The 15,705-nt window shown below is 39.8% G+C and overlaps 1 long non-coding RNA gene across 1 annotated transcript in view; it reads right to left on the reverse strand.

The window, feature by feature from the left end:
- LOC147359940 (uncharacterized) overlaps positions 1-8,903 on the reverse strand; it is a 99,343-nt gene extending 90,440 nt beyond the window's left edge. Inside the window, exon 1 of the long non-coding RNA XR_015138548.1 lies at positions 8,625-8,903. This is a non-coding gene — a long non-coding RNA (uncharacterized LOC147359940). The remainder of the gene's footprint in view (positions 1-8,624) is intronic.
- Between the last annotated feature and the right edge of the window lie 6,802 nt (positions 8,904-15,705).

The following is a 15,705-nucleotide window of genomic DNA, read 5'->3' on the forward strand; positions in this document are numbered from 1 at the left end:
TTTTCCCTTCCCTATTTAAGAATAACTTTCTGTGAGGAAGAATCAAAGGTTAACAGGTTAATATTCAGTAATTCCTAAGCTTATGAGAAAAGAACAAAGAAGTGAGTTTTGAGGAAATCCTTCAAATGACTAAATGTTCACATATAAGGGATATGGGGTCAAAAATGAATTAAGTTTCAATCCCCATTTCAGGGACTTCCCTGGTGGTGTAGTGGTTAGCACTCCATGCTCCCACTGCAGGGGGCATGGGTTTGATCCCTGGTTGGGGAGCTAAGATTGCAAACACTCTGAGGCATGGCCAAAAAAAAAAAAATCCCCAAAATGTACCTCTTAGCGTCTGAGTGACTTTGTGCAGATAACATCACCCCGCCTGCTCAGCCCTTCGACTCTTTGTGACCCCATAGACTGTAGCCCGCCAGGCTCCTCTGCCCACGGTACTTCTCAGTGAAGAATACTGGAGTGGGTTGCCATTTCCTACTCCAGTGATTTTCCCAACCCAGAGACAGAACATGTGTCTCCTGTGTCTCCCTCTTTGGCAGGCAGACTCTTTGCCACTGAGCCACCCGGGAGACCCTTACTATCCCCTGACTGAGCCACAGTTCTCTGTGATGCTAATGGCATACTTCCACTACCACTGAAAAGACAAATGAGGTAGTGCGTGCAGAACGCTCAATAATTAGTAATTATTTGTTTTTCTTTTCTTTTCCCTTTTTCAGTGCTACCAACATTTTATTAATTCTGCCTTTCCTGGTATTCAATAGAGTTTTGTCATCATTCTGGAAAAAGAAAACAGGTTTGCCCTCTCAGGAACGCCATACAGGTTTACTGAGGGTCATCATTTGAACCTGGAAGATCAGTAACTTGCAATTGTTTGACTTCATAAAGAAAAAGCATCATTTTTAAGACTTCAGGTGTTGAAGTCTGAGGGAACAGTGGCTTCATCCTCTATGACGGACACAGGCCTGAGGGAAAGCATCACTCACTGGCTCAGATTATTCATCTGGCAAACAATACGCTCTCCAAGGTTAGACTTGGGTGCTGACATTTTAACAAGAAGGGAGGGAAACGCACTCAGGGACTTTTATGTAACGTCTCCCAATGATCTGATTTTGAGTGCTTAAATGTACCAGTCTATTTAAGGTGCAAGAGAATGGAACAAAGGAATCTGGCATTGTAAGAAAGTTTTTTGCCACAATGATATGACATTTGTTAACAGTCTCTTATTTAGAGAGTGGAAACACAGGCCCTTCTGAATCGATAAACCTAACTCTCTGCTTTTCAAAGAGTCAAGAACACAACTCTCCTTCCATGTCCACGGACCTTGGCAAACAAAAATCTATATATACTTGATAATACGCCTAAGTCTGATCAGCTCATTCAGCTCTGAGTTAAGTTACTAACCACTTAGACAGGTAGATAAGCAGATTGAGAACCGGCTCAGAGTCATGAATTCAGCCTCTATAAAGCTTGAGGGCCTCTGTTTCCACATTCAAAATGAGAGGTGGAGAAGGCAATATTACAAGTTTGCAGGGTTATCGGTCAATGAAACACCAAGGTTATCACGTGGGACTTACCGTGACTGGTATAAAGCATTAATAAAAATATTTTGGCACATTTAAGGGTTAACTTGCTGTTACAATGAAAATTATTTTAGGTAAAATAACTCTTGGGGCTTCCCCGGTGGCTCAGACAGTAAAGAATCAGCCTGCCATCCAGGAGACATGGGTTCAGTCTCTGGGTTGGGAAGATCCCCTTGAGGAGGGAAAGGGCTACCCACTCCAGTATTCTTGCCTGGAGAATCCCATGGACAGAGGAGCCTGGCAGGGGGGTCACAAAGAGTTGGACACAACAGAGTAACTAACATACACACACAAAATAACTCTTTATTATGTATATCATATTTCTGGGTAAGTATTTATTTAAAATATTTTGTTAAGATATGTCTATTAGTATTTCTATTAAGTGCACCATATTAGAAATGTTTTATTTCACTTTTCTTAGAGAATATAGGATAAACAGAATGAACTTCCACAGCAGCTTATTCTATATTTTCATGGTGAACACAGATGGAAATAATAACTAACCCTGAGTGTAAAGCTTGCCCTTTTAACAGAATATGTGAACTCTAAAGCCATCTGAAATCTAAGATTAACTATAGAATGTAAATATTACTCTTACCTTCTTTATGGAAAACACTACTGAATTTTAGGATGATCTATAAAAGTGTCTTATTTGGGATTAAAAATGTTTTATGACACTTTTGTATTTACTTTTTTAGATGCAAATTTACACAGACTAAAATGAACACATGTGAAGTGCATAATTCTAACTAAGGGGTTCAGAACCCAATTCCAACATATGACTGTGGGCAAGTTTTCTATCTTCAAAAATTCTTTGGCGTCAGCTGGGTGTCCTACAATTCAAGTCAATTCTGACACTATGTGGCAGGAGAGAACATCAAATCCCCCAGGTTAGGAGCCCAGTTCTGTAGGATTGCCCCCTCCTCCCCAACTTCAGGTGCCAACAGCAAGTCCAAGCGCTTCTGACCCACCAGCTACAGACAAGAAATTCCAACGACCCCACTGTGGGTTTGATTAATTTGCTACAGTGGCTCACAGAACTCAGAGAGACATTTTACTTACTAGATTATTGAGTTATTATAAAAGAATATAACTCAGGAACAGTCAAATGGAAGAGATAAACAGGACAAGGTATGCGGATATTTTTGAGACATATCCATGTTGTAGTATCTATCACTTTGTTCATTTTATTGCTAAGCAACAAGCCATTGAATGGATATACCACATAAAAATGTTTTCTCATGAGTAAAGTGGTTATGAACATTCTTGAATACTCATTATGTGAACGTTTTACTCTGGGATAAATACCTAAAAGTGGGTTTGTAGGGTCACAGAATTGGTGAATGATCTACTTTATAAGAAAGTGCCAACCATTTCAAACTAGTTACATAATTTAACACTCCCTCCAGTAACAGAAGAGGCTCTCAGCTGCTGTGTGCATTTGCCAGCTTCTAGTGATGGTCAGATGGCTTGTTTATTTACTTTAGCCACTTAAAAAGTTCACTGGTGTCTCATTGTGGTTTTTAATTTGTATTTCCCTGATGGTTAATAATATTGAGCATTTTTTCATGCACATATTGGCTAAAATACCTAGTTGCAGTTATTATTGGTTTGTTTGCTTCTTTTATTGTTTTAGTGTTTCTTCATTTATTCTGAATATATTCGCCTTATGGCATCCAAGGAGATGCATGTTAATTTTCTTAAAAATGTCTGGTGAGAAGTCATGTTTATCAAATTTTTGCTTGGATAGTGTTTCTGTGTCCTAAGAAATATTTGCCTAATCTAAGGTGTAAAGACATATTCTAACGTTTTGTTTATAAAGCTTCTTAGCTTTTGTTCCTATGTTTCAGTCTAAGTTTATCTTCATTTAAATTTTACATTATGAGTGAGGTAGACATTGAAGTCAGAGAAGGCAATGGCAACCCACTCCAGTACTCTTGCCTGGAAAATTCCATGGATGGAGAGGCCTGGTGGGCTGCAGTCCATGGGGTCGCTAGGTGTCGGACACGACTGATGACTTCACTTTCACTTTCATGCATTGGAGAAGGAAAAGGCAACCCACTCCAGTGTTCTTGCCTGGAGAATCCCAGGGACGGGGAGCCTGGTGGGCTGCCGTCTATGGGGTCCCACAGAGTCGGACACGACTGAAGCGACTTAGCAGCAGCAGCAGACGACGACACTGAAGTTCATCTTTTGTCCCATCAGATCAGATCAGATCAGTCGCTCAGTCGTGTCCGACTCTTTGCGACCCCATGAATCGCAGCACACCAGGCCTCCCTGTCCATCACCAACTCCCGGAGTTCACCCAGACTCACGTCCATCAAGTCAGTGATGCCATCCAGCCATCTCATCCTCTGTCGTCCCCTTCTCCTCTTGCCCCCAATCCCTCCCAGCATATGTTTATGCAATTATTCACTTGTTGAACAGACTTTTTTTTTCCCCATTGAAACATTTTAGTATGCTTCCCCCCCAAGAAACAAAAATCAGTTGACCAAGTACAGGTATGTGTCTATTCTGAATTCTCTACTCAGATCCATAGACTCACTTACCTATGTCTGTGCCAATGCCAGGCTACCTTGATAAATACAGAATAACGGCAAGTCTTAGAGAGCTGAAAAGATTTGTTATTTAAAATGAATATTGTTTCCAAAGTTTAAAAGTGTTGTTTCAAAATAGGTTAAAGCCTAGATCTTCTACATTTCTATATAAATTTTAGAATCTCTTTGCCAAATTAACAAACTCACCCACTGGGATTACAATTAGGTTTGCGTTGATTTTATAGATGCATTTAGCAATTAGCAATATGGAGTCTTACCAAAAAAAATAGCTATATTTCTTAATTTAGTTCCCCTTAATTTTTTCTCAGCAGCATTTTGTAGTTTTTAGTAAAAGGCTCTTGTACATCTTTCATAAAATGTATCCCTATTTTATAAATTTTGATGCTCTTGGAATTGGTAATTAAAAATATCTTCCAACTTTTGGGAAGTATAGAGAAATAAAATTTCTTTTCATATATTGACAACTGGATCTTGCAATCCTGTTCATTTTTCTTATTAGATTTAGCAGTCTTAGAAATATCTATATAAATAATTATTTCATCTGCAAAAGAAGGTAATTTTACTTATTTCTAATTTTATAGCTTTTATTTTTCAACTTTATTTTTTTATTTTTGTGAGTATCTGCATATGTACTTATTTATTTTGGCCCTGTTGCACTGGCCAGTGCCTCCACTACAAAGGTGAAAAAAAGGGTTAGGAACAGATATTGCTGCATTGTTCTGTTTTCAGAGGATATTGCTCAGTCTCTACAACTAGATATTGTGGTACTTGTATATACCATAGGTTTCCATCATGAAATCTTACAGAGTTTCACAGATTTTTCTCACAGACTTCCACCATGAAATCTTACAGATTGAGGAAGTCTCTGGTCTTGTTAAGTGTGTCTCCTCACCTACTGTGATGATTCTACAATGGTCCCCTTCTCTGTCAGTGAGCTGAGTTGAATCCATAGGTTCACACGTTTTACTCAGGTTTTTGGTTCTACTCAGTGTGGTGGGGTGGTGGTGAGTCTGACACGTTCCCCTTAATTCTGTAATGGTAGAATTGGAAATACCTTTCCTTCCCTTTGTGTGAAATATAATGCTTATGATTGAACTGATGAACATGTAATAATAAAAATAATAACAACTATAGCAGAACCAACAAGTAATATATGTGGGATCCTCACTAGGTGCTCATATGCATCTCCAATGCGATGCTGATAACAGACCCACCAAGTCTTGCATGGTTAAGTCTCTGTGGAGACACAGAATAAGTATCTTGCTCGAGAAAACATAACTTGGGATGGAATGGTCTGAATTTGAGTTATCTTACCCCAAAGCATACTTGTTCTAACACCGTATAACACTGTTGTTTATTATCTTTGTCACCAAAGCTCCTTACATCTCTCCGCTGCTGAGGTCTGCGGTCAGGGCCGTTCGGCAAACTTCAACAGCTACCTGCTCCGTGTAAGACACTGCTGAGCTATGGAGTTTCTTTCCAAAGATACCTGTGCATCATTGCTGTGTCCCCTTCATTCTCTGAACATTAATTTTGTTTGTCGACAGATTTTGTATCACAATGTCTGCCCCAATTCTGAGTTTGACGGCACAACCTTCATTTTTCAAGCCGAAGCCTTGGCTTAGATAATATGAAATATGTATGGGTATTTTATGCAACTCAGCCATGGTCCTGCATAAGTAGAGGCATTTTATCACAAATATATTGTCTCAGATAGATACAAAGTCTATATATGACAAGCTACACCTCCATTTCACCCTAAGGCTTCTCATCCGTAGAACATAAAAAAAAATCATGATTTTTAATTCAAAGGGGCCTTGAAAAGACTGTCATCTAATTGACAATACATATGAAAGGACATGCTTTCCTAGTGGCTCAGATGGTAAAGAATCCACCTGCAATGCAGGAGACTCGGATTCCATCCCTGGGTCGGGAAGATCCCCTGGAGAAGGAAATGGCAACCCACTCCAGTACTCTTGCCTGGAAAATCCCATGGACAGAGAAGCCTGGTGGGCTACAGTCCATGCCGTTGCAAAGAGTCAGAAATGACTGAAGTGAGTAACACTTTCACTTTCTTTCAGAAAAGGACATATCATCCATGAGGCGCAGATGACTGGAAATCAGCTTGTAAGTGGTTCAGCTAAGCAATTCATCAAATACTCACTGACTACCTGCATTCTTCCTTTTAGTAATGTAACAGATATTTATTGATTCCCTACTACATGCAAAAAACTTGGTACAGCATTGAGAAAAGTAATTATGAAAACTTAAATCTGGTCCCTACTTCCCCCTAGATAACTCAGATCTTGCAAGTACCATGATACAGTCTGTCAGTGTTGATGACAGAGGCAGTGCTGCCATAAAATCACTAACATTTAAGGTGCTTATTAGGCTCCAGGCTTTGATATAATGGCTTGTCTTAGTAAAGCCTCATTTTAATTAATTAATTTAAAACAATATTCTTTTTAAGTGGTTTTGGGATAACTAGGTAACTTTGTGATCAGGAAAAGGGAGGCAAGACAATGGTTTATACTAATGCATAAACTCAAACCCTCAAATGGTGTACATAAGTAGTTACTCTGTCATTTAAAAATTATCAGAAAACCACAGTTCTTTGGAAGAATGATTATAATATGTCTCTCAGATTTGACACCACAGAAGAATATATGAAATGATAACTAGGTCAAATAAAATATTTAAATTTTTATACAACAAAAGATTCAAGATTAAAAGATAATCAGCATGAATGTCAAATAAGAAGTGTTATAAATATCTCAAGTTAAAAATAGAAAAACTTCAAAAATGCAAAAGATGAAAGGTGGAAACAGCTAAGTCACCCAAAAGAAAATGAAAATTATAAAACAGTACACATTGATATTTAAGGGAATAAATACTAACAACAATGGTAACAATAGTAAACTCAGTGTCAGGCACTGGGCAAAACACTTTATTGATGTTAAATTATTTAATGCTAACAATACACATAAGCGTATACATTCTCCTTCCCATTTTACTGATAACAAAACTGAGGAATAAAGTCTCATTTTAGAGACTGGGAGATTGAAGCTCAAATACAAGCAACTTGCCCAAGGCACCCTCCCTTACAGGACAGAGCCGCGCTAACGCCTGCTTGGGGAGGGGGCGGGATGCGGTCTGGATTCTGTTCTCTTAAACTCTATGCTTTACCATCTTCATAAAGGCATGGTACAGCTGTGCAGGAGACAGGATTGTTTGAAAATGTTTAGTTTATAAGCGTGAACCTCCTTGGAGAAGAGTCCTCTCTCTGGAATCTAGATTTGTTTTCCTCCCCTCAGGCTCTCTCCTTTCTCTTTCTTTCACCTGAAAACCATCCGAATGCCTTTCATCACCTTCAAATCCAATCTGCAGCAACTGACCTCCCGGGCCTTTCCCAGTCCGACTCCTCAGCTCTGAATGCATCATGCGCACGCTGGACTTAGGTCACCGGGACTCTCTCTGGCGTCCTCAGGCCTAGGGCCCTTTTTCTTCCTGACTACAGTTTCCCCCTCCGCACCCGCCTCTTGGTCCACTAGCCTCCTGATCTCAGCCTGGCTGGTTCTCAGTCACCACCTCTCAGTTCAGAAGGCACCTCCTCAGACGGTTAAGGCATCAACACATCTTTGGGGGACACAGTTCAACCTATCCCTCCCATCCACCAATAGCCCTATTTACAGATAAGAAAACTGAGGATCAGAGAAACTTGCTGAAAACCACACACCCAGCAAGTGGAACAGCTTATATTTGAGTCCAGCCCATCTGAATGGAGAATCTGCTCTCCCACGAGGCTCATGCTTTTTGGGACATCACGTGAAACTGGGTGATTCCGGGCTTCCCAGCTGGCCCTAGTGGTAAAGAACCTGCCTGGCCAGTACAGGAGATGTAAGAGACCTAGGTTCGATCCCTGGGTTGGGAAGAGCCCCTGGAGGAGGGCATTGCAACCCACCCCAGTATCCTCGCCTGAGAATCCCGTGGACAGAGGAGCATTGTGGGCTACAGTCCACGGGGTCGCAAAGAGTGGGACACAACTGAGGAGACTTAGCACCCAGCACCCACCAGGTGGCACTAGTAACAAAGAATGCCCCTGCCAACTGCCAACGCAGAGACTCAAGAGACACATCTTCCCTGGACTGGGTAGATCCCCTGGAGAAGGAAATGACAACCTACTCCAGTATCCCTCCCTGGGAAATCCCATGGACAGAGGAGCCTGGTGGGCTTCATACAGGTCACGGAGCCTCAAAAAGTTGGACACGACTGAGCACAGCACAAGCGGACATGAAATTGAGCAGGAGGTGGAGAGAAGATACAGCCAGCTTACCAACATCAGAAAATGGATCGCAGAGCCGGGCAGTCTCAGCCGGGCCACTGTCAGCCTCTAGGGGGCGCCTGGGGCGACGCCAGCCGTTCCTCGTTGCAGTGGCCGAGCGCCTCTAAGGGCCGCGGAGGAACAGAACGCGCGGGTAAAACTTACCGCGCCCCCACGTCTTGAAAGCCGTCTGTGGTCTGCGTACGTTGTCTTTGCTAAGTATGGGTGCTTCTACCACCTGAGGTCAGGGCTCAAAGGTGTGAAAACTCTGCCTGGAACACTTCTATTTAACAAAGTACTGTCTCTCCCAAGACGCCAGTTCCATCTCTCTTTGTAGGCGATCCTTGCACCTCCCTGTTCCATGAGGTCAGCATCGTCGACGCCTCCCACTGGCTCGCCTTGTCCCTTTGTGGCTTCATTCCTGTTGCTGTTCAGTTGCTAAGTCGTGCCCGACTCTTACGACATCTGCCTTTCCTCCCCGCTTGGAATGTCCCTCCCATTCTCCTTTTATCTGAGTCTCATTTACCCTGGATAACTCAAGTCCCCTCTTCTCCAAGGGACTAATTCCTTGATACCGTTCCTCCATGAAATTCTAAAGTATGGTTCATAGCACACAATTTAACATCTCATTAAATATTGTTTTATTTTGTTTTGACAATGTCCTGTGTATAGGTCTTATTTCTCCATTTAGATTTTAAACTTGCAAGCACTGAGATTCTAAACTTCTCTTGATCTCCATGGTATCCAGGACCATAATGGTCACACAAATAACAATTTTTAGAAACACAGGTATTCTCCAGAGCAGGTTTCTCAGAGAAAAAATTCCTTGCAGGTCAGAAATCTAGTGTGTTTAGAGCTCCTTGTTATGCAGACGTTAAAATTATGAAAGGACTTTCTCTGGTATGTTTGCCCTACTCTGCTCTTTATCATGTATTCTGTAAACTAGCAACCAAACTCTGCATAACAAAAACACTGCACATGATAAGCTATAATTAAATATAAGAAATAAAAATAGCATGCAGTCCTGGCACCTAGTACAACAACAATTTTTCCATATAGTTCAAGATGGACATTCTTTTCATACAACAGAATAGGAATAAATGAGACATACTTTTTATAGTTGGCTTTTTCACTTAATATTTCATGAGCATTGAACCATATTAATGAACGTATTAAACATCAAACATTTTAAATAGTGAATTATATTCCACTTTACGAATGGAGCATCGTTTGTGTTGATCATTAGTTTCACAAATGTGTACCCAACTCTTGCTATGTGGCAGGCACTGTTCTAAGTTCCTGGGGTATGGTCTGAACAAAACAAGCTCTCTGCCCACAAGATGCTTTTGTTCTAAATAAACGCACAAAGAGGAAGTGTTTCCAGTTCATTTTTCTTATGAAGACTGCTTCACTGATTTTCAAATGGAGTGATCTGCTTTCCAGGGCAATCTGTCCTCAGTGGAAACTAGGCAGTGTCTGGCGGGATTTTCAGTTGCTGGAGGTGGGATAGTGGATGCCAAGGATGTTGCTGGACATCCTCCAGTACACAGGAGAGCATGCTTCCCCCAAGACAAACCGATTAACTGGTCCAAATGTCAACAATGCCAAGGCTGAAAAGCATGGCTCAACTTTGAGATAATAAATCCCTAGTCAAACAAATACACTTATAATTTGGTCTTATTGTATAGAAGTATGTTTAGTCACTTAATATGTTTAGTCACTTTGCTAAGAACTCCGTTTCGATAACTACCTTTGTCAACTTTTGATATCCAGAGGCTGCCGACTGGAGACTACTCCTAGGGCTTCCCTGGTGGCTCAGTGGTTGAGAATCCACCCCCCAACACAGGAGACACGGATTCGATCCCTGATCCAAGATGAGCCCCCGCGCCATAACCACTCAAGTCCTCATGCCCTTGAGTCCATGATTTGCAACAAGAGAAGCCACCCCAATGTGCAGCCCATGCAGCAGTGAAAAACCCAGAACAGCCAAAAAATACATTAATAAAAATACTAAAGAAAAAAAAAAAGAGCCTACTCTTTAATTGAAAACAAGAATATTAAGTTACAGATTTGCAGGCACCAAAGAATAAATGAGGGAAGGTGAGTGGGCAGAGGGATTTGAGAGAACTCCAGTTCTCCTAGTATTCACTACTGAATTTATTATATGTAGTAGCCTGGGTTGGGATCCTGACAGTGGGATGTGGTTTGAGGATTAAGGTGGGTTAAGCAGTGGGATGTGGTTTGAGGATTAAGGTGGGTTAAGTAAAGTTTCATTACAGGAAAAGTAACCCCAGTGCTCTTGCTTCCATTGCTGACTTTTTGGAACTCCTTCAGAAAAGGAACAAGTATTGAACCGAAAGTAAAAATCAATGCTTTAAACTCTGTTCCTTTTTCATGAAGAAAAGGACGTTGTTTCATGTATATTTTGAAAATATATTTAGTTTTACCTAGAAAGGAGATGAATAATTTACAGAGAACATGGTGAAAATTACACAGATGGCCATCTAACTGTATCTTATAAACATAGATTTGGTGCCAGAGTGAATCATTTATTAATATATAGCTTGGTAGACATATATACCCAAACTTCACCCTGAAAATTTCTTTTGGGGGAGAAGGGGTTGGGAAAAGTTAGAAAGAAAATATTAACACAATCAAGACAAAATTCTAATACAACCTCTCAAATGTACACCTTTGAGGAATTAATAATTGTTGTATATTTTGCTGTCACAAGTGGTAGTTTCTTAAATTGGCTTTAATAATTTTAAAACATTCTGTTGCACACAATTTAGATGTATGCGAATTGTTAAAAGGTGACTGTTATAAACATAGGAAGTGATCATCAAAATTTAATAATGGGCTATACTTGGGGATAGGAGGAGTTGCTTTAGTATTATATTTGTGTTAAATAAAACAAATTTACAAATGGTGAATCATCCCAGTTAAATATGGACTTAAATATAGAGGATGCGTGAAATTACATATACATAGCCAATTTGAATATTCATAGGGTGAAACAGTCAAGTAACATTCTCTTTTTCCCACTTTCTGCAGTAAAATGTTTATGATGGAGTTGCATGCATATTTAACATACAACAATAAGGTCTTGTTAATTCTTTAAACCTGAAAATTTCAATGTGTACAATGGGAATCTCTAATATTCAACTATACTAAATCCATTTTTCTGTTTCATAGAAAAATCAGAATACACAGTACATTTTATAACTAATAAGACAGTGCACGTCTGGCCTACGTCTGGAGTAGGGGACATGGAGGAGTAGGAGGCAGTGAGGAGACTGTGGTCTTACACGGCTTGGGCTTCCCGTTGTGGCTTTAACCAAGAGAACAGATCCAGCTGAGCTTAGAACAATATTTTTGAAGAGATCAGGCCCTGGGCCTTTGGAGTTGGACCACTGACTCCAAAACCCTAGACTACCAGAGATCTAACCCTAGGGGGGAATCAGATAGTGAGAACTCACACAAAGGAAACCACCTGAATACAAGACCCAGCACCATCAACCACCAATAGCACCCCGTGCAGGACTACTCATCTAAACACCAAGCAAAACAAAAATACAAACCCAATAATCAGCAGACAGGATTACCACCTCACTCAGCCTTGCCCATCAGAGGAGAAACAAACAAACAAAAACTCAGCACAAATATCACCCCATAAGAAGCTTACACAAACACTGGACCAACCTTGGAGGGCAGAAACCAAAAGGAAGAAAGGATTCAACCTTGAAGCCTGGGAAAAGGAGACCTCAAACACAGTTAAAAAATAATGAAAAGGCAGACAGTTCAGTTCAGTTCAGTTCAGTCACTCAGTCGTGTTCGACTCTTTGCAACCCCATGAATCGCAGCACATCAGGCTTCCCTGTCCATCACCAACTCTCGAAGTTCACTCAGACTCACGTCCATCGAGTCAGTGATGCCATCCAGCCATACTATACAAATGAAGGAACAAGCTAGAAACACAGAAGTCCAAATAAATGAAGTTGAAATAGGCAAACTACCTGACAAAGAATTCAGAATAATGATAGTAAAGATGATCCGAAACTTGGAAAGCGAAATGGAGAAAATGCAAGAATCAATTAACAAAAACCTAGAAGAATTAAAGAATAAGCATGCAAAGACAAACAACACAATTACTGAAATTAAAAATACTCTGCTACTGCTGCTGCTGCTAAGTCGCTTCGGTCGTGTCCGACTCTGTGGGACCCCAGAGATAGCAGCCTACCAGGCTCTTCTGTCCCTGGGATTCTCCAGGCAAGAACACTGGAGTGGGTTGCCATTTCCTTCTCCAATGCATGAGAGTGAAAAGTGAAAGTGAAGTCACTCAGTCATGTCCGACTCTTCGCGATCCCATGGACTGCAGCCCACCAGGCTCCTCCGTCCCTGGGATCTTCCAAGCAAGAGTACTAGAGCGGGGTGCCATTACTTTCTCCAAAAAATACTCTAGAAGGAATCAATAGAATATCTGAAGCAGAACAAATCAGTGAGCTTGAAGATAAAATGATGGAAATAACTTCTGAAGAGCAGAATAAAGTAAAAAGAATGAAAAGAACTGAGGATAGTCTCAGAGACCTTTGGGACAGTATCAAACGCACCACCATTCAAATAATAGGGGTCCCAGAAGAAGAAGAGAAAAGGAAAGCATATGAGAAAATTTTTGAAGAGATAATAGCTGAAAATTTCCCCAACATGGAAAAGGAAATAGTCAATCAAGTCCAAAAGGCACAAAGAGTCCCATATAGGATAAATCCAAGGAGAAACATGTCAAGACACATACTAATCAAACTAACAAAGGCTAAACATGAAGATAGAATATTAAAAGCAGCAAGGGAGAAGCAACAAGTAACATACAAGGGAAACCCCATATGCTTAACAGCTGATCTTTCAGCAGAAGATCTGCAGGCTAGAAGGGAATGGCAGGATATATTTAAAGTACTGAAAGGGAAACATCTACAACCAAGATTACTGTACCCAGGAAGGATTTCATTCAAAATTGATGGAGAAATAAAAAACTTTTCAGACAAGCAAAAGTTAAGAGAATTCAGTACCAACAAACCAACTTTATAACAAATGTTAAATAGACTTATATAGTCAAGAAATACAAGAGGAGAAAAAAGATCTACAAAATAAACACCAAACAATTAAGAAAATGCCAATAGGAACATATTTATCAATAATTACTTTAAATGTAAATGGATTAAATGCTCCTACCAAAAGACACAGACTGGCTGAATGGATACAAAAATAAGACCCATATATATGCTGTCTACAAGAAACCCACTTTAGACCTCAAGACACATATAGACTGAAAGTGAGAGGATGGAAAAATATATTCCATACAAATGGGAAGCAAAAGAAAGCTGGAGTAGCAATCCTCATATCAGACAAAATAGACCTTAAAATAAAGAATATTACAAGAGATAAGGAAGGACATTACATAATGATCAAGGGATCAATCCAAGAGGAAGACTTAACAATTATACATATCTATGCATCCCAGGGGAGGCCTGGCGTGCTGTGATTCATGGGGTCGCAAAGAGTCGGACACGACTGAGTGACTGATCTGATCTGATCCGATGCACCCAACATGGGAGGGCCTCAGCACCTAAGTTTCAGCACTAACAGACCTACAAGGAGAAGCTGACGGCAACACAAAGATAGGAGGCAACTCTACACCCCACTCATACCAGTGGACAGGTCATCAAAACAGAACATGAATAAGAAAACACAAGCCTTAAATGATACATTAGATGAGATGGATTTCACTGACATCTTCAGGACCTTCCATCCAAATGCAGAAGAATACACCTTCCTCTCAAGTGCACATGGGACATTCTCCAGGATAGACCATATTTTGGGTCACAAATCAAACCTCAGTAAATTTAAGAAAATTGAAATTGTATCAAGCATCTTCTCTGACAACAACACTGTGAGACTAGAGATCAATTACAAAAAAAAAAGTAAGAAACACAAACACATGGAGGTTAAACAATACGTTTCTAAATAACCAACAGGTTACTGAACAAATCAGAAGGGAAATAAAAAAAAATTTCTAGAAACAAATGACAATGAAAACACGACAACTCAAAGCCTATGGGATGCAGCAAAAGCAGTTCTAAGAGGGAAGTTTATAGCAATACAACCCTACCTCAAGAAACAAGGAAAACATCGAATAGACAACCTAACTTTACACCTAAAACAACTGGCAAAAGAAGAACAACAACAAAAAACACACACCCAAAATTAGTAGAAGGAAGAAATAATAAAGATCCAAGCAGAAATAAATCAAAAAGAAATGAAAGAAAAAATAGTAAAGATTAATAAAAATAAAAGCTGGTTCTTTGAGAAAAACAAAATTGACAAATATTTAGCCAGACTCATCAAGAAAAAAAGAGAAGAATCAAATCAACAAAATTAGAAATGAAAAAGGAGAGGTTACAACAGACAATGCAGAAATACAAAAGATTATAAGAGACTATTATGAACAACTATATGGCAATAAAATGGATAACCTGGAAGAAAAGGACAGATACTTAGAAAAGTTCAATCTTTCAAAACTGAACCAGGAAGAAATAGAAATTATGAACAACCCAATTACAAGCACTGAAATTGAAGCTGTGATCAAAAATCTCCCAAAAAACAAAAGCCCGGGACCAGATGGCTTCACAGGAGAATTCTATCAAACATTTAGAGAAGAGCTAATGCCTATTCTTCTAAAACTCTTTCAAAAAATTGCAGAGGAAGAAACATTTTCAAACTCATTCTATGAGGCCACCATCACCCTGATACCAAAACCAGATAAAGACAACACAAAAAGAGAAAACTGCAGGCCAATATCACTGATGAACACAGATGCAAAAGTTCTCAACAAAATTTTAGCAAACAAAATTCAGCAACACATCAAAAAGTTCATACACCATGGTCAAGTTGGGTTTATTCCAGGAATGCAAGGATTCTTCAATATATGCAAATCAATCTGTGATATTCCATATTAACAAACTGAAAGATAAAAACCATATGATCATCTCAATAAATGCAGAAAAAGCCTTTGACAAAATTCAGCACCCATTTATGATTAAATTCTTCCACAAAATGGGCATGGAAGGAACCCACCTCAATGTAGTAAAGGCCATATATGATTAGCCTATAGCAGACGTTATTCTCAATGGTGAAAAATTGGAAGCATTCCCCCTAAGATCAGGAACAAGACAAGGGTATCCACCTTCACCAC

The sequence above is a fragment of the Bos grunniens genome, chromosome 13 (assembly GCF_055505025.1).
Source record: "Bos grunniens cultivar Pamir isolate PY7600 chromosome 13, Bosgru_T2T1.0, whole genome shotgun sequence".
NCBI lineage: Eukaryota > Metazoa > Chordata > Mammalia > Artiodactyla > Bovidae > Bos > Bos grunniens.